The sequence below is a fragment of the Lactuca sativa genome, chromosome 1, assembly GCF_002870075.4.
Source record: "Lactuca sativa cultivar Salinas chromosome 1, Lsat_Salinas_v11, whole genome shotgun sequence".
Lineage (NCBI taxonomy): Eukaryota > Viridiplantae > Streptophyta > Magnoliopsida > Asterales > Asteraceae > Lactuca > Lactuca sativa.
In genome coordinates, this window is record NC_056623.2 from 232,956,441 (window position 1) to 232,980,816 (window position 24,376).

Consider the following 24,376-nt stretch of genomic DNA (forward strand, 5'->3'; position numbering starts at 1 on the left):
CGTGAAAAGAACCGGATTAAATTGATGTAAAAGGCACGACAATAATAGGGTTTTCATATATATATATATATATATATATATATATATATATATATATATATATATATATATATATATATATATATATATATATATATATATATATATATATATATATATACTAGGTTATAACCCGTGTACTACACGGGACAATATAAAACAACTTCCAAAGTTAATTGACGTTATAATAATAATACATTTGCAACAATTGTTTTTTTGAGATTTAGATGTTTCATCCGTAACTATATAATTAATAATTTAAAGTAATTTTACAATGTGTTTTGAATTAACCAATATTTACGAAACAACGGTTGAAAAAAAAAAAAGCCATTATTGATAATTTAAATTTGTAATGACAAATAAAATATTTGTAAAAAATTATTAATTTACAAAGATAGATGTTTTATCTGTAAGTTTATAACGATTAGTTAAATTAATATATACATTGTAACGAATATTCGACCTATTTGTATGTGTAGAGATTTGATAAAGTTATGATTTTGTATTGAATTTATATAGAATGAAAAAAAACACAACCAATCATGAAAACGACATTGATATATGACAAATTAAAATGACGGTAATGTAATAAACATATATAAACACAACACGATAAATTACAAATGATGATTGAAATGTGATTTAGTAAAATTAATTAATGAAAAGATGATATACAAAATTAAAATCTACAAATTGTTTATAAATTTTTAAAAACTTTTATACACAGAAATGGAAAAACATCGTTGTTTGATGTATTAAGCACTACAATTAAAGAAAAACATTAGTTTTGGAAGAAAGGCTAAAAGTCAAGAGTTAAGTTGATAAAAAAATTTCAAATATGCCTAAGTGCCCTTGGGCCAAATCATTAGACATATAACCTACAAGGACCATACATTTAAATAGATGAAAATGAAATAAGGGGCATGTCTTGATCATCCAACCAATTAACTTCATCTTCATTACCTACTACAAGTCAAAAAAAAATATATCAACATCTAAAGACCATATTTAAAATAATGAAAGCATGAAAAGAAAGAAAAACACACCCATTTTCCCATTGATTGTAGAACATGCATTTGCTAGTGATCAGCAACCAAGTAACTTCATTACAGTTGCAACTTCACATTTTGGTTCTACAGGACAAAGACACAAGTAATTTAGGCATGACATATAATATGTAGTGTTTATTGATTCTTTTTTCTATATTTCATACTATTCAAAAAGATGGAGATAAAAGTGGTACACAAGACCATCTATAAAACAAAACCCCACCAATTACCCATTGATGGCTAGCCAGCAAATGCATTTGGTAATAGTAATCTTCAAAACTCCAAACTAATCAAGGAAAAATACATTTGTAATCAACAACAAAATAAAGTTATGGTGTTTTCAAACACTGCATATACCATATATGTTTCAACAGCCTGTAATTGAAAATCATCACCTTAATATTAATTAAAACAAAGGGAACATCATATTATGGTCAACTAAATTAAAAGTAAACTCACATAATACATAATATAGTGATTTCACAAGTGGCCAAAATACATTTGCTTCGCAAAAAGTAATCCAGCTACAGCAAGAATCGTTGATGTCTTGTAGTTGGTCTATATAGTAACAAATGAGACATTTTGTTCTCACTCATAAGCCTATCAACTGTTCCAAGAAAAACCCTATGAAATTTTTTAATTCCATAAACAATTTAAGAGAATATTGAAGCCTTCAAATGAAAAGAATAAAAACCAAGCATTGAATGTAATTGCAATAAATTGATGTTATATTTCAAAAGAAAACCAACATAAAAATCGGTGAAAAAGAACAATGGAACCTTTGATATACTTGTAACCATATCTCAAATGATGAAGATGAAATCTTCAACCAATTTCAGGACCTATACACACACATAAACAGTACACACACATAAACAATTAGAGAGAGGGGTTTCTGGATCAAAAGAGAAGTAAAAAGAGGGACGACGTGATATGATGGTGGTGTAGAATGTGTGGTGGTGCGATGGTATTTTTGTTCTATCTTGTCTCTTTAACCTCCTTAATGATGACGCCCATAACCAACCCTCGTGTTTTGAATAAACCAATATTTGCTCGAAAATAAGGAACTTAATGGAGACGATGAACAACGATAATTACCTTAAAAATAGGGGTTTAAAACAGCCAAAGAGGTGAACCAGGGCAATTACATATGATGAAAAGGCAACCATCAGTAATCGTCTTCAAATTTCATATGTCTCATCTTCCTGATAAACTTCTTTTTTTCCAGCATCTGCAAAAACTTAAAAAAAAAACACATCCAAAATTGAACTAATAAAAGCACCCAATTGCGTATTCCGATTTGGAACTTAATGAATCTTGAATTCAATAAGAAAACACATCCAAAATTGAACTAATAAAAAATCCCAATTGGGTTTATTCCGATTTAGAACTTAATGAATCTTAAATTCAATAAGATAATTAAAAGGGACAGAGAAGTGAAATCAAGATACAAAAAATTAACATGAAACCAAAAACCCAAAAAATAAAAAGTCGCATACAAGATGCACATGCAGATTTGGAGAGCAGATCAAATTCATCTTTGGAAAACCCTAAATCGAATATAAAACTTGAACCTTGAAGGAAGCGGCTATATAAGATGTGTTGGGTTACATAGAACGATTCAAATTTGGAGATGATGTTGTTTCCTTGTTTATTGCAATTTAACTGCTGATTCTATGGGAGACTGAAGATGGAGCTATAAACTCGTAGCGGATTTTATGCACAGAGAGTTTGTTTAAAGTAAAAGGGTATCTTCGTAAATTAACTTAGAGATTTGAGCGGGAAAAAATAATTGGGGGAGGCTTAGAGATTGCCACGTGGCAAAAATGTACTTATTTATTAGATTAGGGGATATATATATATACTAGTAAAGTTTGAGGCTCGTGCTAAGCACGGCCCACGGAGAATAATTTTGGTATTTTATTTACCGTCATCTAAAATATAATGTGCTAATAACCAAAAAGTAATGATTTTTTTTGCTTTAAATGCAAGAATTTTCAATGTAAAATCATGAAAAAAGAAAAAGAAAATAGAAATATATCCTTGTAATTAGAAATAAATGAAGATTGGACTTCATAGTCCAATAATATTATGAAATGTTAGCTATTTATCTACAAATAAAGTACATTCCTCATTGAGTAAGGAATTTTAAGTACATTGCTATTATTGGTAACAATCAAGTATATTGCCTCATCAACTTAAATGGCTAGTCAAAGTACCTAATGATATACAATTTAAAATATCTATTATACCCTTTCCTCACATTCGTTCTCCTAAAGTAGGAATCATGGTGGTAAGAAATGTTATCTAAAACCGTTGTATAGAGATCGTTGGAACCATACAAAAATTTAAGAAATGTTGTCATGGTTCTTCCTTGCAATTGCATCTTCCTTCAGTTGCTTTGCAGCTATCCATACATCTTTTTGTTATTCACGCTTCCTTATATGATATAATTAAAAAGAAAAAACATTTCTCGGAGTTACATTTAATTGACATATGGGGGTTATCATGGAGTAATTGAACTACAACTGACAAGTGATGAACAAATGGCATTGCTGGTAAAGTAATAAAATTGCATAGATTTTTAATAATAAAAAATTATGGTGGGAAGAATTAGAAGTATAATGCTATAATAAACAAATAAGTGGAAGGATGTTGTTATTTCTTTCATTTCATAGAGACAAACAAATATACTCTCCACTCCAACCCATGGAAACTTCAAAAAAAAAATTATTCTGAAGAATCGTTTAAGCCACTACATAAGATCACATGCCCTAAGTTTATTAAATACAGGTATTGTAGCAGTCCTTGCATGAAAAATGTTTCACTGGCCATACATATAAACTTGATCCTTTCCTGTTAGACCTTCCAAAGCAGCATGACAAAACTATTAATACGACTCTTTTCATTTAACATGTCAGTATGCTTTAAAGTAACTAAAGATTACATTTTTATACAGTACAGACCTCTCACAAGGGCATATATCAATCCTAAATTAACTTCTTTGAGGAGATTCTCAGAAAGAAGTTGATCCAACTTTTTCCATGTAGAAAGATCCGTAACATAATATGTTATAATGTTGAATAAAATGCAAAATGTTACAATGTTGACTAAAGCATTCCCTTTATGGAAGCCACTATTTGACCGAATTAACAAATAAAAGCTATATTAAAAGTTTATTGACAAACATGCTATTCTTTTAGGGGGAAATTATTGTGTTCATGACATAATATCTCTCTTAGGCATTTCATCGAAGAGTAGGCGGCTTTAACTATTTATCTCTGATTTTTGATTTTTTTACCATGGGCTTGGAAAGTAAATAAAAGATAATTATATACCTGCAGAGGATAAAAATACAAAATTGACATCATTTATCATTTGTTTTGTATATTTAAGAAACATTAAAAAGGTTAATCAGTTATGAAAACGGGCAACTCAAAACAGACAAATACGTACACTTATTTACATTAAAACTAACTAAATCAATTTTTTCCTTGGATTTATAGTAATACACACTCAAAGAAAAGGAAATAAAAGCAAAAATCAAATAGGTAGCCAAGGAAATTCAGTAGTACTTGTCACATAGGTAGCCCATCCATGCTTAATATCCAACACCTCACCTATCACGAGGATGATTGTATTTACATGTGGTTCCATATTTGCATGTGCTCCATTTACATAATATTGAAAACATGTCAAATTACTTAACAATCCCTTACTATCAAGAATATCAACAGGATTTATGAAGTGACTTGTCACACAATCTGGTTTTCTAAATCTCTTTGGGAACTCAACTCCATGTTGATTGGCCAATAAATGGTAAAGTTTAAAATTTACGTATAACCCTTACATAAAATTGAAAACGAAAAAGGAGATGTGATGAAACGAAAATAAAAATCAATTGCGTACGTCGCTCAATCGATAGGACACAGAGGAAAATGAGGCGATGCGATTTGAGAACCGAGGCTGATGGACGTTCTTAAGTTATGTTACATGCCGCCATCAAAACTGTGTGCATGTAGTGTTGGCAGGAGAACAAAAATCACAAACCCCCATTTTGGAGCATCTCCATAGACCCTGCAAAACAAAAAAAAAAACATTAACGATGATAATAAAAGATGAGAAAGAGAGGAACTGAAGAGCAATCGGAGACAAAATGATGGGAGAAAAAGGTATATATATACCCTTTGTCTCCAAGAAGCGTATGAGAGATTGTGTCGATTCAATACATCATTTTCTGGAAACCCTGAAAGAAAGTTATCGGTTCACCTTAATCTCTTTGTCGCCGATTTGACTGGCGTCGTTCCAATGTTTGTGATAAATTACGTCTCATAAGTTGCGTCGATCGGCCGGTGGGTTACGTGGCAATGTTGGAACCGCGTGAATTTTGTTTTGAAGGCACCATAATAAAAAGGCTTTTATATATATATATATATATATATATATATATATATATATATATATATATATATATATATATATATATATATATATATATATATATATATATATATATATATATATATATATATATATATATATATATATAGGTCTAGGTTATTTTGTTTATTACATTTATTATGTGCTAGAATGCACTAATAGGATTTAAGTAATTAGATAATTATTTAATTAAATAAATTTAGATATTAAATGATTTCCATAATTATATGTATATTAAATAATATCCATAATTGTAATTCTCTTTTTATGGAAACCAATTAAATTCGTCATTAATGTCAGCAATAACATTCTTTCAGAATGAATTCGCATCTAGGTTTAATATATGAGTTTGTATTTTGTATAAGGACTCACTCACTTAAAATACAATAAATTTGCATGGAATATGAAGAAGGATAGTGTATTTTACTAGAATACACTCTCATTCTGCTGAAATACACTTTCATTCTTCTAGATATAAATTTATTCTGAAAGAATATTATTGTTAACATTAATGATGAAATTAATTAGTTTCCATAAAAATGAGTTATAAGTATGGATAGCATTTAATATACATATAATTAATACTAAATTCCTATTGGTGCATTCTAACACACAATAGACGTGAAAAACATTTGAACCGACATATATATATATATATATATATATATATATATATATATATATATATATATATATATATATATATATATATATATATATATATATATATATATATATATATATATATAGGGTTAGCTTCATGTAAAACGGCCTAATTTTGTGAAACCGTGAGACATATTTTTTTATTTTTTTTATTTCTTTTAGTTAATTCAAGTTCCGAAAATAGATTTAAAAAAAGAATTTTTAGATTTTTCCATTTATATTGCATTTTAAAATTATTTATTAGAATATGTACAGTGTAATATTCTATTAGAATATTTCACGCATTTTTAAAATAAAAAAAAAACGGGATTTTTTTAGTTAATTCAAGTTCCGAAAATAATATATACAAAAACAAATTTTGGATTTTTCCATTTATTTTGCATTTTAAAATTATTTTTAGATTTGGTCTCACGGTATCACAAAATTAGAATGATCTCAAATGAACCTGAACATATATATATATATATATATATATATATATATATATATATATATATATATATATATATATATGAGTTAGGTTCATATATAAACCTTAATTATTGTATGAATGTATGGCCAATTCTTGGTCAATCATTTAAATTAGTTATTCTATAATATTAAATCATTTTAATTTTGGTAACTAATTACAATTTATAGCCTATAATTATAGCATCCCGGTAACTACACTAAGAACCCTAGACTTTGACTAAATCACTCACAACCAACATCATGTGTGTGTTTCCTTCGTGCTCACATTTCTCCTTCTTACTGCCCTTTCTTTTTCCCCATTTTGAATCGATTCATATAAACTTCAAAATAATCAGGATTCAACCTCATGTATGAAATCGCATCACCATTTTTCCTTTTCTTAAATCGTTGATCAGGGGTTTCGCCTCCTATGCCTTTGTATATAGGACACCTGATAATCCCATCCAAGAAAACCCTTTTATCCTTCCTTCTTCTCCTTCACGATGGTTGGTAAAAGATACGACCATAAATTCGACTCCTTATTTTTCTTTTTCTCTATGCAGGTCCGAAATTAGGAAAAACCGGTGATACCCACTTCTCCAATTGTGTCTCAATCATAGCTACCCTTCTCTTAGAACCGATCATAACTCATTCTCTCTTATGATATGAAATTACAGGTTGCTTTTCGAAATCTTGATGGTTGGTGGTCGGTGCAGACCAGTATGAATGTAAGTATTGGCATATGTTTATTTTTCTCATAGAGGATGGTCGTTGGCTAGGTTACATGGGCTGCAATTTCAGACTTTTCATTTTAGGTGTTTGCTTTTCGCGTGGACTTAACAGGTGGGTTTTCTTTTGGTGTGTATCTTTATTCTAACAGATTCTTTCATATGTATTTGCCTTCAGTTCATCTACAAGTTGTTAGTATTAGTTATAAAGAAGTGTGTTTAGAGTAAACAAGAGTGGGACCAACCCTCACTTTAGAATTTTTTTTGTTGTGTTTTGTTATAATCCAGTTTGCAGTCAGGGGTGTTCGTGGATCTAAGCATTATTTCCCAACTCTAATGCAAGATCATGCATATAATATCGTCACAAAGTCCATTTGAAGTTAGAGCATCTAACATAATCTCTTTGGGTGCTACTGAACTCTCCATTAATGCATTTGAATTTTGAAGACCTTGATATAAGCAAATATTAAAAGTTGAGATTCATGATATATTATTTGCTGCAAAATTTTGGTTGGCTGAATGTTTTTTTAAGTATATACATGTTTAGTGTCACTTCAAGTTGTGATGTTGCTGCTTAGAAGAATAATCAATCTTAGTTTTTGCCTAAAGTGTTATTGCTGATCAACTATGTTTATATTACTCAAGTGTGTTTATGGGTGGTGTCATAACGCTTCTTCTTGTCCATGTCATTTTGGTATTGTTTTGTTTAGATATAAAACCCATTTATCTTAAATTTATTTCCTTTGTTATGTAAATTGTATTATTCTTTTAGAACGCATCATAATATATTCTTTTTTTTGTTTAATTTTGTTATTTTGACGATCAATGCATATTCTTCTAGAATGCAACAAAATATTCTTCAAGAATATATGTAATATTATTCGTTTAGAATGTATCATAATATATTGGTTTTTTTTTCTTTAATTATGTTGTTTTTGACAATCAATGCATATTCTTCTAGAATGAACCAAAATATATGTGTCTTTCAAAATCAAAACGCACATATCTAACTTTAGCTATATATTTTTTTTCATGAAAATAGTGGTTGGAAACATTTATACATCAAAACATTCTTAAAGAATTAACTTTGATTCTTAAAGAATAAATTTTCATTCTTCGAAAGTATTTTAAGATAATGTCATTTTTAACTATTTTCAACAACAAACATGAAGTTTTAACTAAAAAATCTTTTTTTAATCATTCTCAAAATTGAAAATGCATGTTTAACTAAAAAAATCATTCTAAAAAATGCTTATTTGACTAAAAATACATTCTTAAGCATTCTAAAAAAATGCTTATTTAATTAAAAAATCAATTCTTCATCGTTCTCAAAATCGATATATAATATTTTTTAAGAATATTTCTAATAACATGTGATTTAAATTTTTTAGGAACTGAACTCGTTTATTTAAAAAAAAACTAGATATTAATTGATTGATTAATTTATTAAATGATTTGACTTATTTGCCTAAAATTTAGTTAATTTAAATTTCTCTCTCTTAATAAAATGACATATTTGTTTTTATAATTAATTGAGTGTAATCAGATAGTAAATGCAAGTCCATATTCATAATATGTAACCTACGATCATAACCGTTCATTTTTTCAAATCCAGTGGTCAGGATTTGGTTATACGTTCATACAATACTTAAGATTCACATTTAATCCTAACCCTACCCATATATATATATATATATATATATATATATATATATATATATATATATATGATGAGTTATAAAAGAACTCTTTGATCGATTAGATCTTTATAACAGGTAAGTAATGAACGTAAAGATAGTAAAAACGAAACACAAGTATGAATCAGGATGTGTCGAATGATTAGATTACTCGATCCTCAGCAGAGCTCGACTAAGAACTTCCACTGTAGAGGATTCTAGGTTTACAAAATAAGAACGATGAATAAGCTAAACAATACTTCTCTTATCGTTTGTAATCCTTGCTAATCATCTTGTTCTAGGATGCATGCAAGCATCTATTTATACTAAGCCCTACAAAACTCACGGATGGACAGGCCCATACCGGAGATAAACATTGGACTAGCTAACGAGCCCAATAGACGCAACATAATACTGATCCTAACAATCTCCCCCTTTGCGTCAAATTGGAGCGAGACTATCGTTTCTTCTTGCTTGGACTAGCAGTAGGAGCCTTCTTTACTGTATCGAACAGACGTGTGATAAGTGCAAGGATTGTCTGTCTGAAGCGAATGTACCATTCAATCATGTCATCAAAGTACTTGATATCATCCACTGTGTTCTGCTTGCATCGATGGATGATCCCTAAAACGTGTTCCAAACATGCAGTGGTGTAGAGATGTTTGTCTGCCAAGGCGAAAAGACATTTATGTCCTTCGTTCCTGGTAAACATGACAGAGTTTCTCTTTGGGTCAATCTTCCCCATCTGCATCATGTTGAGATCACTGGCAGAGCCAACAGGAGATATGGTGGGCTTTTTCTTGAATACACTCGCTATCTCCTGATCCATCAGAGCAACTTCCATGACATAGCATACAAGCATTCTCTTAAAGTGGTCGATGATCGGACCATATTCAGCTTCGTTTGTAAGAAGGATGTTGTGCAAGATAATCCAGTCATGGGGATTAAGGTTGGGAAGATCTGCAAGTGAGATGGCATGTTCGGTCTTGGCAGATCCCCGTAGTACCTTGAACCGTACGTTGGTGAAGTTGCCTTCCCTGAACGGCTTTAGGACCCGAACATTGACGATTTTCTGAGCGCTCCAAGTTTGGTATTGTGGTTGAGCTGCCCTCAGATAAAATTCGACTAAGTCCCGATCAACCTGTGGATGAGGATGGGGGAACTCAGCAATGTTGTCAAAGGCATGAAAAACAAACGCTTTTCAGGTCAGTGGCATATCGAACTAAGAGTCGACAGTGTTAGAACAATCTAAAGAGATCACAGGTTCTAGCCACAAGATACTTGGTGTTTCGATGACTTCTTTAATCAGCTTCTCAAGAGTCCAAGGTGGAAAAAGAGTTTTCCTGCTCTCGAGAAGGTCGTGGGCTTCTTTCTGTCTTCTTTCGGCTTCTTCAGCCTCTCTAGCCACACGAGCACTGATGTCAACCTCTTTATCTCGACCTTGTCGCTTCAAAAGGTCGGCAATTGTCTCCTTATCATCATCTTCACTCTCCTCAACAATATTCTTGCCTTTGTCTTTCACACCGGAACCTGAGGCTTGGCCTACTGGAGGAGGTTCGGTTGTGTGAGTTGCTGAAGTAGGAGGTGGTCGAGACACTTGTTCTTTTTCTCCCCCTTGTTTCGGAATGGACACGAAATCAAGGAGCCCTTCGATTTTGTTCAGTAGAGAGAGGGCGGGAGCAAGCTTCTCAGCAAGGTCACGCCTCACAGAATAATTGAGGATCGGGTCATGAGCTTCAAGGATGTTTGAGATAGCTGAGTGGACATCCGAAACACATGATTTAACCACCTTTCTTTCAGATCGAAGAGAGTCAATCTCCTGTTGAGAGTTGGAGAGTTGAATACTCTTGACCTTCAGAGCAGTAGTCTTCCTTGCGAGAGCATCCATGAGAGAGTTCTCAGCAGCTAAGTCTTCTTGAAGCCTGGAGAGACGCTCCTCAATGGTTGTTCTGAAAGCGGAGTTGTCATTAGAAATTGTTTGACGAAGTGAAGCGAACGACTTCAGCTCTGATGCGACTGAGTTAGCCAGCTGGTTGACAATGGGTTCCAGCTTTGTCGTGGTGGCTTCAGCATTTTCCTGTAAAGATTTCAACAAGGAAGAAGCATCAGTGAATAGTTTATCGACTTTTTCGGTCACTGCCTCGCAAGCTTTGGTTGAGGCATCAATGGCTGCAGTGGCGGAATCAAGAGAAACTTGATGAGCTTTGGAAAAAGCATCAACAATTTTCTGAATGGCAGCTTCAGAGATTGAGGACTGTGAGATGGAAGATGAGGCGATGAGCGAATCGATTTTGTCATGTAGCTCCTTGAGATGCCTCTTAGTGATAGGAGCATCGTCATCATCACTTTCAACTTGAAACGGACTGTAATAGACCGAATCAAAGGTCATGTCCTCCCCGCCAAGGAGTGGCTCGTCATCCTCTGATGCATGAGCAGGAGAAGATGGTGGTGGTGAAGCTGGAGGCTCGGTAGTAGTAGTAGTAGTGTAGTAGTAGTAGTAGTAGTAGATCCGGGTTGGGTGGTGTGTTCGGTTGTTGGTGTGGGTTCGGGTATTGAGGTGGATTTGGGTGCGTCAGTATGAACCCCCGTATCAGATACGTTGGTTCTTACGTCTGCAGTGGTGGTGGTTGTTGCTTCGGTAAAGATAAGTGGTGGTACTGGGATGGAGGTAGGTGGTATTTGAGTGGTGGAGGTAATGGGGGGAATAGAAATAGGAATGGTAACTAGTGGAGTGGAGATAGGAGAAGTAGAAATATGAATCTCTGGTGTAGGCGAACGTGGTGGAGTGTTACCACGTTGAGATCCATCAGAATCAGAACCCGCTTCCTCAGATTCGCTTGAGGACGAAGCAACGATCAACTTTCGCCTTGGCTGGGTTTTTCGCTTCTTTATTGGAGAGGATTGGGCGGCTCTGGTGGGTTTCCTCTTCTTGGGAGATGGGCCTTTTGCTCCCTTTGCAACCTGCTTTCCCTTATCAGCCTTCTTTCCTCTGGGGGCAGGCTTGTCAGCATCATGAATCGATTTGAGCATCTCTGGAGTAAGGTCTCTCGGACCAGACCGTCGGAACTCCTTGTACGTTTGAATGATCCGGCTGTCGGCAGGAACATCACCATACATTGTTTCAGGGATAGAACCGTTGAAGGGAAATTTGGATGCGTCAGAAACAATGATCTTCGTGGTATGGAAAGTACCAATCGAAGACATTGGAGCACCAGCGACAATGGGGACGTGGTACTTGTCCATCACCCATTTAGTGACAAGTGTCCAGAACCGGGCATATGAAATCTCTGAATGGCATGAAGTGGAAGAAAGACTCTGAATGAGTTGTTGCCATAGGACCGACCCGTAGTCCATATTGATACTGTTTTAGATCCCGTACATGATTGATAGGAACAAACGACTTGCCCCGTCTGATCCAGCACTTCTTTCAGACAAGCCCTTGAAAAGCACAGTAAACATCCCATTCCACTAAGGGGGCAGGCACGTTATTTTGAATTTCGTGACCGTTGTGAGCACCTCAGTGTACCCCATGTTGTAGAACATGTTGAACCGATGACCCATCAGAATGGTTTGAAGATTAACCCTTGACGAATCAGGTTCAAACCCTAACAGCGTACAAAATCTCTGCTTGGAAATCGACGCCTTGTGCTCGAAGACATCAAAGAAGATCCGGTCGACGACCTTGTCGTAGTGAGCTAAGGCAAAAATCTGTGATAGGAACTCCATGGGAACAGCTTCATCTCTGGTAAGAGCAGCAGCGATTGGCGAGTATTTCAGGCATTCGATGGTGGGAAACATGAAAGCGTCATATGCCTGAGGAGTAAGATCAATGATCAAACTCTGCTGGGGACGAATAGGCAAGATGTGAGAAGTTGCGTGAACTGATGAAGAATCCGCCATTGTTGTGATGAAGGTGGGAGAGATGATGAACAGTAGAGGTTGGAGAATTTCTTGCTCTCTGGAAATATAGGTGCAGTAAAGAGGTAAACGGTGGTTTACATTACCTTTTATACTGTGGGTAAAGGAGAGAGAAGAATCTTTCCCAAATCTTCGATTGAAAAACGAAGAGTTTTTCGGAGGCGATTGACGCGTGACAGTTGGGGTTGCCGATGATCACACAGGAGAGAGAGTGTCAGTCCCTAATTACACGCCTTCCCATCAGGCGCCATTTTCAGATGAAATGGTTCCAATTCTCACGCGTGGCTGTCTTGCGCCGTTTGAAATCAAATCGATTGGACTCCCGCCTGAGTCATCATTTTGTCATCTTATCCCTTTAGAGTTTAACGGCATCTCTAAAATAAAGTCGCCCACGTGGATCAATATCAACCACAACCTTTTTATAACAATCAATCCAATTAAAATGTCTTGAAATTAATGAAACCAGAATTTTGGAAAACCAAAAAAAATTTCGTGCTGAGTGTGTAAAAGAAAAAGAAATAAAGCAACACTTTTGAGGGATTTGGTGATGTCAATAAAGACACGAAACAATTGATCCCGGGCACGAATCGCTTCCTTCAAGGTCAAGAGAGACCTTAAAGTGTTTGTGTGGTTTCCCGTTGAATAACGATCAGACACTTATTAAGAAGTGTTGAAAGGCTTCTTTTAATTAGGTTTAGTAGGGTGGCTTTCGCTTCGATTCATAATTCCTGATCTTGATATAAGACAGAAATCGAACGAAGTACTTGTGAGACCAATGTAGTCTGTTGAACAAGTAGGTTGGAGATAATTGAAGTGGCAAGGTAAACGAATGTATGCGAAATCTCAAAAAAAAAACTAAAATTGGATCCCAAGGGAAGAAATGTTATTGGATTTAACAATTTCATAGGAATCACTCAAAAGAAAATTGGAGATTTCATGTTGTACCCCCATGGATAATTCCGTCAATTCATTAGTGAAAGATAGAGCAAGTTAATTGTTCACCGTCAATGCATAGTAGGTATTGAATTGAGGGTTTCACTTAGCACGTAGTGACACGAAGCTAAGATCATGAACACATAAATTGTGCAACCATAAACCTCAGTGGTAATGTCTGAGAGTCTCAAGGGTTATGTTTGTGAAGCGAATGAGATGGAGAAAAAGTAATGTAGATAGTGTAAAGAGACCAAAGTACCTCTGCTGTGAAAAATAAGGACTAAGCAGAAAACTCTTATCTCATGTGAGAGGAGAGTTAGGTAGCTCATGATTAGAATAAATATGAGAGCCTGATTGGGAAGACAAGGTTTGTTTGTACCAAGTCAGTAAGGCTTTTATTCATAATCAGGTGAGGCTTTGGACACATACAGCAGCATGCTTCTAGGGACACTTAGCTAGTGAAATGATTTACCCACAAAGAGACATACAAAAAGATAAGAGCCAAAATTAAAATAAAATAAAGAAAGAGAAAAATAAATAATAATAAAAAAATATTTTTGGAGCTTTTGAATTAAAAAAAATAATTTAAAAAAATAATAAAAAATATTTTTGGAATTTTTGATAAAAAGGAAAATAAGACATAAAAAAAATACAAAAAAAATGTTGGAACCGAACCCGAGCGTTCGGTTTATTTCGGTTGAGAAAAATTTTGGAACCGAACCCGAGCGTTCGGTCTATTTCGGGTGAGAAAAATTTTGGAACCGAACCCGAACGTTCGGTCTATTTCGGTTGCCAAAAAAATAAGTTTGAAAAAGAAAAGAACTTTGACAATAAGATAAATGAAATTGAAAAAATAATACAAAACATTTACAACCAAAGAAACTACCTTTGAGTGATAAACGAAGATTAGATGATACAACCAAAACCGAGCGTTCGGTTCATTTCGGTACACCAGAACAAGACCCGAACCCGAACGTTCGGTCTATTTCGCTTCTTACTTTTAATCTTGAGAGGTAATTTTTGGTATTGACTCCGATTCCATCATTCCTAGCCCTTGTAGAATTTTGTTGAAAGAAGCTTTAGGAAGAGCTTTGGTGAAGGTGTCAGCCAGTTGATCAGTGATTCGAACAAAATGAATTTCGACGTTCCCATCTTCCACATGATCCTTAATAAAGTGATACCTCAGTGTTATGTGCTTAGTCTTGGAGTGTTGCACTGGGTTATGACAAATCCTAATTGCACTCTCAGAGTCGCAATATAGTGGGATATTTTTCATATTGAGCCCATAGTCCCGGAGTTGGCTTTGGATCCAAATCACTTGAGATGTACAGGAGGCAGCTGCGATGTACTCTGCTTCAGCGGTAGACAAAGATACACAAGTTTGTTTCTTTGATTGCCAGCTAACCAACTTCCCGTCAAGGAATTGGCAGCCTCCAGTGGTGCTTTCCCTATCTAGTCCACAACCTCCAAGGTCTGCATCTAAGTAGGCTTGAACGAAGAAACCTGAGTTTGATGGATACCATAAGCCGAGAGAGGTAGTTCGTTTTAGATACCGGAGTATGTTCTTCACAGCAAGCATATGAGGTTCACGAGGATTCGCCTGAAATCTAGCACAATAACAAACAGAAAACATTATATCAGGCCTGCTAGCAGTAAGGTACATTAAAGAACCGATCATCTGGCAATATAGCGTAATATCGACTGCTGTCTTATCCAAGGATGGAGTGAGCTTGGTGCCGAACGCCATTGGAACTTTAACCTTTGAGTCCCCCATCATGCCGAATTTAGCAAGGAGAGTCTTGGTGTAGGCTTCCTGGTTAATAAAGATGCCTTCGGGTCCCTGTCTAATATTTAAACCAAGGAAAAAGTTAATCGGACCTATTGAGCTCATTTCAAATTTAGTCTCCATCAGCTTTCTGAATTCAGCTGTTAAGCTAGGATTCGTTGAGCCAAAGATGATATCATCGACATAGATTTGAACAATCATAAGGTGGTTACCTTCCTTCTTAAAAAAGAAGGTTGGGTCAACCGAACCTTGTTTGAATTTGGACATCTTTAAAAACTTTGTTAGCGTTTCATACCAGGCCCTAGGTGCTTGTTTCAGCCCATAAACCACTTTGTCCAGAATATAGCAGTGATTGGGGTACTTTTCATTGACGAATCCCGGAGGTTGATCCACGTACACCGTTTCTTCAAGTTCTCCATTTAGAAATGCGCACTTTACGTCCATTTGGTAGACCTCAAAGTTCTTGTGTGCAGCATAGGCAAGAAATATTCTAACAGATTCCAGCCTAGCTACAGGGGAAAAAGTTTCCTCATAATCGATTCCTTCCTGCTTGTAGTATCCTTTCACCACTAGACGAGCTTTGTTTCTTATCACATTGCCTTCCTTGTCCATTTTATTTCTGAAGACCCATTTGAGACCAACAACCGAGGTATCTTTAGGAGTTGGAATGAGGCGCCAAACCTTATTTCTTTCGAACTCATTAAGTTCGTCTTGCATAGCTTGAACCCAATCAGAGTGATCAAGAGCGGTATTTACTGTCTTCAGTTCAACTTTTGAGACGAAAGAGTTAAACATGCAGAACTCTACTTTTGAGAACAGAGATGCTTGCTTTGCCTTCAGTTGAGATCAGGTCAGGACCTTTTCGAAGACATTACCCACTACCTGTGAAACAGGATGATCTCTGGTCCATTTGACAAGAGGAGGGTAATTTGGATCATAAGATGGATCCAATTCATCGTTTACCATTTCTTCTAATTCAGATTGACTATCATCATCATAAAACATATCAGCATTCTCCCCCTTGACTGATGAGCTTTCAGGTGTATCTTGACTTTCCGGTGCTACAGGACTTTCGGGTGCATTTGAGCTTTCGGGAGCTACAGTACCTTCGGGTGCAGTAGAGCTTTCGGGTGCAGCTAGAGAAGAGTTCTCCCCCTCAACTTGTGAACCCAGCTGTTTTGAAGAAGATGGATTCTCCCCCTCAACTGAAGCACCGTGCTGAGGAGGTTCATTTGAAACTAATACTCCTTCATCCATTCGTTTGGCAGCGTCTTCGACGATTTGCTTCAGATGGTCAACTTTTTTGTCTGCTGCATTGGCTTCTGAGAGAGTAGCCTTCTCCGGTTCATCGAATAACTCCACAAACTGCTCAAATAAATTTGCAATCGAGGCCATGACTTGACCTGTTTGAGAGAAAATTTCTCCAACTATTTCTTCAGTGGCCTTCAACTTCTTGACATAGTTGTCATCGAAAGTCACATAATACGTTTCTTCAATCTTCCTCAAACGCTTGTTTAAAACCCTGTATGCTTTCGAAGTAAGAGAGTATCCCAGAAAAATTCCTTCATCGACTTTAACGTCGAACTTGTTACGATGTTCTTTAGAATTGAAGATAAAGCATCATGAGCCGAATACATGGAAGAATTTGACGTTTGGCTTCCTGTTGTTGATGATCTCATAAGGAGTGAGAGTGAAACGCTTATTGAGATAGGACCTGTTCTGCGTAAAACATGTTGCAGCAATAGCATCAGCCCATAAATATAAAGGTAGAGAAGCGAAACTTAGCATGGTTCGGGCCGCCTCACACAAAGATCGGTTTCGTCTTTCGACAATCCCGTTTTGTTGGGGGGTGTAGGGGGCTGAGAAGTTGTGACTGGTTCCTTTTTTTGCCAAAAATTCTTCAAATTCTTTATTTTTAAACTCCAGCCCATTGTCGCTTCTGATGTTGCGAACGACTTTCCTCAGTTGCACTTCAACCTGCTAAATAAACATCTTAAGCTTGAAAGTTGCCTCAGATTTGTGCTTCAGAAAGAACACCCATGTAAAACGTGAAAAGTCATTCACAATAAAAAGAATATATTTGCTACCACTAATGCTTTCGATTGATGATGGACCACACAAGTCAATGTGAATCAATTCAAGTGGTTCAACAACTTTAGTGTTTATGATGGATGGGTGACTTTGACGACTCTGCTTCCCCATTTCACACGCAGCACACAAATGTTCTCGATCAAACTTGAGCAATGGAAGACCCCGAACATGACCTCCTGTGACAAGCTTGTTGATATCCTTGAAATTGAGATGGGAGAGCCTTCGGTGCCACAGCCAGCTTTCGTCTGAATGTGCTTTGGATAACAGACAGATAGCTGGATTTCCTTTGATAGGTTTGAGATTGAGAGGAAACATTTCGCATTTGCGCTCTGATTTGAGAATTACTCTTTTTATTTTCTTCTTTATTATTTCCGAACCCTCATCGTCAAATGAAACTTTAAGACCGGTACCTCCAACAAGCTGAGATACACTGATGAGGTTATGCTGTAGTCCTTCAACGTATGCAACCTTTCTAATCGTGAAGTCTCCATTTGTTATCATCCCATAACCTTTTATTGTGCCATAAGAGTTGTTCCCGAACTTGACATTCCCGCCGTTTGAAAGAGATCAAAATTCCCTCAGCTCTTCCTTCCTTCCCGTCATGTGACGTGAGCAGCCACTGTCAATATACCATTCTTCGTCGAACTGCTCGTCACTGATAACCTACAAAAATCAAGCAGATTTAGGAACCCAAAGTTTCTTGGGTCCACGTGAGCCTTTCACAGGAACAGGAATAGTAAGAGAAATGTCAACGAGATATGTTCTTTTTATTAGAGTTGTTTCATCTTTCTTCTTAATAGTGAAAACTTTAATTTTGTTAGGATTTGTTACTGTCGGTTTGGATTCAGGTTCAGGCGTTTGGGCCTTGGAATGCTTTTGTTCATTCTTGACTAAGGAAACCTTCAATTTTCCTTTCAAATCTGTTAAAGATTTTGGATTTTGAGTTTAAACAGAATTGGATTTAGAATGAGGTTGAGAAGAATTAAAATGAGAGAATTTAGACTGAGAAGTTTTCTTGACTTGAGGTTCTAAGTGACTCTTTTGTTTTTGGTCATTAGTGGGACCGAACCTAGAACCTTGGTAGCTTTTGCTCTCGAAACCGAACCTATGCTTTCAGTAGCTAATGTTCTCTAAACCGAACCTTTCCCTTCGGTTGTTTTCTTGCGGTCTTACAACACTTTTCTCTGACTTTGAATTTTTGTCATGATAAGAGAAATGGGCGTTTTGAGATCGCCAAAACTGTTTTCGTTCTGAGAGATTCTTTTTATATCTCAGATTTCTTTGTTGTTTTTGATCCTTCACTTGCTTCGGCTGCTTGTGGATGTTGGCTTTTTGCTTTTGCTTCCTGTCAGCCGGTTCACTTTGAATTGATGATGTTTCGCTTGAAGGAGTGACTTTTTCTACAGGAACTTCTTTTGTACCACTAGTACTTGGCACATCGAAGTTGTCAGGCTTGTTTAGTGGCTCTGGCACATATCTGCCTTTGGTTTTCCATGACGTCCGCTCTGACAGACCAACGGTTTCGTCAGCATTATCTATAGGAGCAGACCAGAAAAATTCATCACAGCCATCTGCATTATCTTCGTTTACTATGGCGGTGAGTTCGGCTGTCTGATGTTCGGTTACTCCTGTGACCTTATACACCTGATTTGGTGTTGTTCTCACCTTTTGATACACAACAACTTTTTCTTCAAGAATCGGGGACTTATTTTGGGACAAACGAGCAAACTCCACAGAATTTTCAGAAATAAGATTTTTGTGGTTTTTGGGTTCACTCTTGACAAACTCAGAACAGTCGACTTCATCCTCTACAGAAATTACGCTCATATCATCATCCTCATTAAGCTCAGACGCGTTTTCAACATCAATTTTATTTTCTAAGCTCAAGTTGGCATTCAATGAGTCAAATTCTTTTATGGTTTCGGTCCTTAGTTTCAGTTTATCGTTTTCATCCAAAAGGTTTTTCAGCATGTCCTTATGGTCCTTGGACTTTATAAAAGATTCAATTTTGTCCAGACCATCCATATAAGTCGGATTCACATCATCAGACGAAACTACACTTTCGCAATTATATGCTTCAGCATCGATTTCATCCTCCTTAAACTCAAGGAAGGGCAAAATCATGCGATGAATCTTCTACCCTATTTCACAGTTAAGATGAAGTTGAGTGATGTTAGCATGAAGACGTTTAGCAATTAAACAAAAAACATTTCTCTGTTTCAGAAGTTTTAAATTGTCTCTTTGTAAATAAATGTTTTCGTCCTTCGATTTAATCAGCTCCGACTCCTTTAGTTCTATCCACATCCTCCGTTCCTCACTCTTGGATGACACCCTGCTTATTTGGTCAGTTAGGTTAGAATTGGTGACCCGTGTTTGAGTTAAACTACTATCTAGATTTGAGATTCTTAAATTTAAGCTTTTTAATTCTTTTTCATACGAATTTTGTGGGACTTTGAATGAAACAAAAACGGATTGTACCTTCTTGATCAATTCATCAAGCTCATTGATCTGCACACTGAGAGGTTTTGTTGTGAAGCATAGGTCCTCTCGCTCCTTGGTGTCTTCATTCCCACCATCCGTATTGTATCCCCTCATTTGAGATACATCTGTCACCATCAAACACTTCCCACCGCTTTCTTCACCTCTTTCAACGTATGCCTTTCCATGAGATGGCTTCCTGACCTCATCATCCTCTGAGTCGGTTGACCAGACCTGCACGCCACCGAACTCATCATCCGCTGCCGAACCCTGCACAATTAAAGCATTCATCGAAGGGTTAGTAGCAGCTTTCCTTCTCTTGATCTCTTCCAACTTTTTCATCAACACGGCCTCTTCATCCTTTTCCTCATCCTTCTCTGCCATTTTCTTTAGGACACATGTAACGACCCGTTTCCGGTATGTTAATTCATTGGTAATTGTTGTAAGTTTTGCAAGAGGAACTCGGCGAGTTCATAGCCTGACTCGCCGAGTAGGGTCGCGGCTGCGAGCACGCGTGAGTCGGGGACTCGGCGAGTCCATATCCTGGACTCGACGAGTCCATCCGTCTGGGTGAAACCCTAAATCCCCGGGTTGCCCACTATTTAAACCACCTTATAACCCCATTCTCGCCTCCCTCACCCTGTGAACGCAGTGAGAAAACCCTAATCCTCCCTTGAGAGCTTATAAGTGTTTTTGGTGCCATTTTGTGAAGGTGTGAAGAAGGAGAAGAAGAAAGAAGCAAGGAGAAGAGTTGGAGTGCAAAGATCCAAGGGCAAGTCTGAGTTATTTGAGGTATTTTCGGAGTTCCCTCTTGTTATATGCTTTAACTTCCATTAGGGCTCTCCTAAGAGCTAGTTGATGCTTGTTCCAAGCCTTATGTGTGCATGAATGCCTTAATAAGTCGGGATATCTTTAGATCTGAATGATGGGGTGTTGTAGAGACCAGATCTACTATCTTTTTGGAGTTACTTTGCATATTAACCATAGATCTACCCATTTTGTGCATCTTTTAGCCTTATTTCCCTTGCTCATGAGGTTGTACACGTAAAGTTGGAAACTTTACGTGGTAAATCAGCTTATCGGACTCAGATCTATCAATTGTATGTGTTGGATTCAAACAAAATCGAGTAAAAATCAGTTGCATGGCGGCAAATCGGCGAGTCGGGAAGAACGACTCGGCGAGTTGGGTCGCGAGTCCCCGATTCCTTCATTTTATCAGTGTCGAGTGGATCCAGTGAGTTAGAGAGTGGACTCAGCGAGTTGAGAGTAGACTCAGTGATGGAGGGACTCGGCGAGTTGTTCATACAACTCGGCGAGTCCAAGGCAATCTTCTTAAGCTCAAGAACAACTCGTCGAGTTGTTCATAGGACTCGGCGAGTCGGATGAAGATTGTCTGAGTTCTTGGATCGGGAGAGCACTCGTCGAGTCGATGCCATACTCGACGAGTAGCAGCGAGTTAAGTCGAGGAGTGAGAATAGGGACTCGGCGAGTTGGCGGCCCAACTCGGCGAGTCAGGTCAACTATGGGTTGACTTTGACCGAGAGTTGACTTTGTCTGAGAGTTGACTTTGACCTGGGGTAAAAGAGTCATTTTACCCAGTGCAGTGTTTAGTATTTGATTGAGTATGTTTATGGTCTTGTAGCCGGGGAGATACCGGAGCAGCACCAGTTAGCCCTCAGAGCTATTTACTCAGCAGCCAGTTCACGAGGTGAGTCTCCTTTCAGTAGGACCGGGTCTACGGCCACAATGCCGGCCCGTGTAATTATCAGTAGTCCGGTCTTTAGTTTTATATAGTAGCTAGCTGGCTTGACGTCTTTGTGATTCAAGCATATTTGTTTTATGTGTTCTGGACTTCGGTCCGATGCAGTTAGTTCCGGACTTCGGTCCGATGCAGTCAGTTCCGGACTTCGGTCCGATGCAGTCAGTTCCGGACTCCGGTCCGATGCAGTTAGTTCCGGACTCTGGTCCGATGCAGGGGACTAGGTCCCGGTCAGTTCCGGACTTCGGTCCGATGCAGCTAGTTCCAGACCTCGGTCTGATGCAGTGGGCAAGGCCCAGTATGTGATTTATATGTATTGTATGGTATGTGGTAGTTTGGGGGAGCTCACTAAGCTTCGTGCTTACAGTTTCAGTTTTGTTTCAGGTACTTCCGCTTGTAGAGAGAGGAGTTCGGGATGATGGCATCGCACACACCACAGCTTTAGCTTTTATCCTGGGAGTTGATTGGTTCTTGATTTTTATATAACATGGATATGATACAGTTTTTCGCATAGTGTTTTATTATTATTTTGAGATACATCATGTATGGTTTATGATATGACACTCAGATCATGGTTTTTGGTTATGTTGAAAAACGAAATTTTTGGGTCGTATGTGAGGGTCGTTTCAAGTTGGTATCAGAGCCCTGGTTTGAGGGATTCGGACACACTTTCGGGTGTATCTGAACTCAAACTAAGGGGGAAATAAAAAGATTTTTTTTAAAAAAAGGAAAATGTTTTCTAAAAGAATTTTGAAAGCACTTAGGAAGAAAGAGATTTTTAAACAAGATAAGGGTGTGGTGCATGCGATCAGCCGAGCTCAAGTAAGTACTCCCAAATTACCCATACAAGTTATTTGTTCAGTTTCAGCTTCAGTAGAACAGCATGCTAGTATAAGACTAAGGATCTAGGAGGATGCCTTATGTGCCTGCTTTATGTGTTACATCTTTATGAGTATTGCATGCTAGTATTGAGTAGACAGCAGTAGGATAGCCTGTTTAGGTTATGCCTGATAGTATGAGCTTAGCACTGCATGCTAGATCAGTTTCTCGTTTTGAGAATAGTTTTGCCTAAGTATGTTCCCTTATTCCGAATGCTGCTTGCTTCGTGCTTTGTGGGAGTTCTGAGTGATGGAAGTTAGCCATTAGGTGAACACGTTACACCACATGTGATCAGGGTTAAATAATCCCAGAGTGCTGGAACTGGCCCTATTGCGCAGCTCTTGTTTGAGTCCAACCGTTATAGGGACGGGTCTTTTACTTGAAGGATTATCTGATCTTCGTCACATGTGATGGTGTTCAGGTGATGGTTAATTAGCATTATAAGGAGACCTGCAACAGCTGAGGACTAGTTGAGTTGAGTCTGAGGTTTCCCTGGGGCAAGCCTAGGATGAGAGTAGCAGAGATCAGTAGTAGTAGAAGTGACTTGGTGGAGTCAGGGCAGTTCTTGAAGAAAGTACGGATAGATGTGGAAGGTAGTATGGGCCCGTACTACTGGAAGCAGAGGATCCATACTCGAATCAAGAAAGGCTGAGACAAGACCAGGAAGCTAGTTGTAGTATCAATGATCCCTCAAGATATTTCTGTTTTCTGATGTAGTTGTGATGTGTTTCAGAATGGTGGTTCTGCGTTCGAGACCAGCAGCCGGCAGCGGAGGTGCCGGGGAGGGATCAGGTTCAGGTTCGGGGGATGAGCGCATGGATGAGCAGACCCGAGAGTTCCTTTCTTCGGAGATTACGCGCATCATTATAGAGCAGACCCCTGTGATCTTCGGTTCGATCAAGGAGGGGATTCTAGAGCTGATGGATGAGAGATTGGGCACCTTCCGTGCCGAGGTGGCGGCCATGATGGGGTCGCGCACCCTTACTTTCAGGGAGTTCAGGGCATGTGGAGCTCCGGACTATCATGGGGCGCGAGACCCCATAGCGAGCAGCAGATGGTTGGCGGATGTGGCCAACGCTTTCCGCACTAGCAGATGTCTCGAGGGGGACAAGGTCAGATTGGCGTCCTGTCTTTTGAAGGACAGGGCACGAGATTGGTGGGAGGAGGTCGGGCATGCCATTGGGGATGATGCAGCATTGGACGCCATGACCTGGGCTGATTTCTCTACCAGGTTCAGGGCGGAGTTTGCACCGGTCATTGAGGTGCAACAGCTAGCTAGGGAGTTTCAGGACCTCACCCAGACTACAGAGATAGTGGCGGAGATCACCGCCAAGTTCAAGGAGAGGGCTCTTCTCGTTCCTCAGTATGTAGCTGATGAGGAAATGAAGAAGGCCCGTTATCATGAGATGTTGTGGAGCGATATCCGCCAGTTTGTGAACCGGTCCAGCTGTAAAACGCTGGAAGATATGATTGCTAGAGCTCGGGAG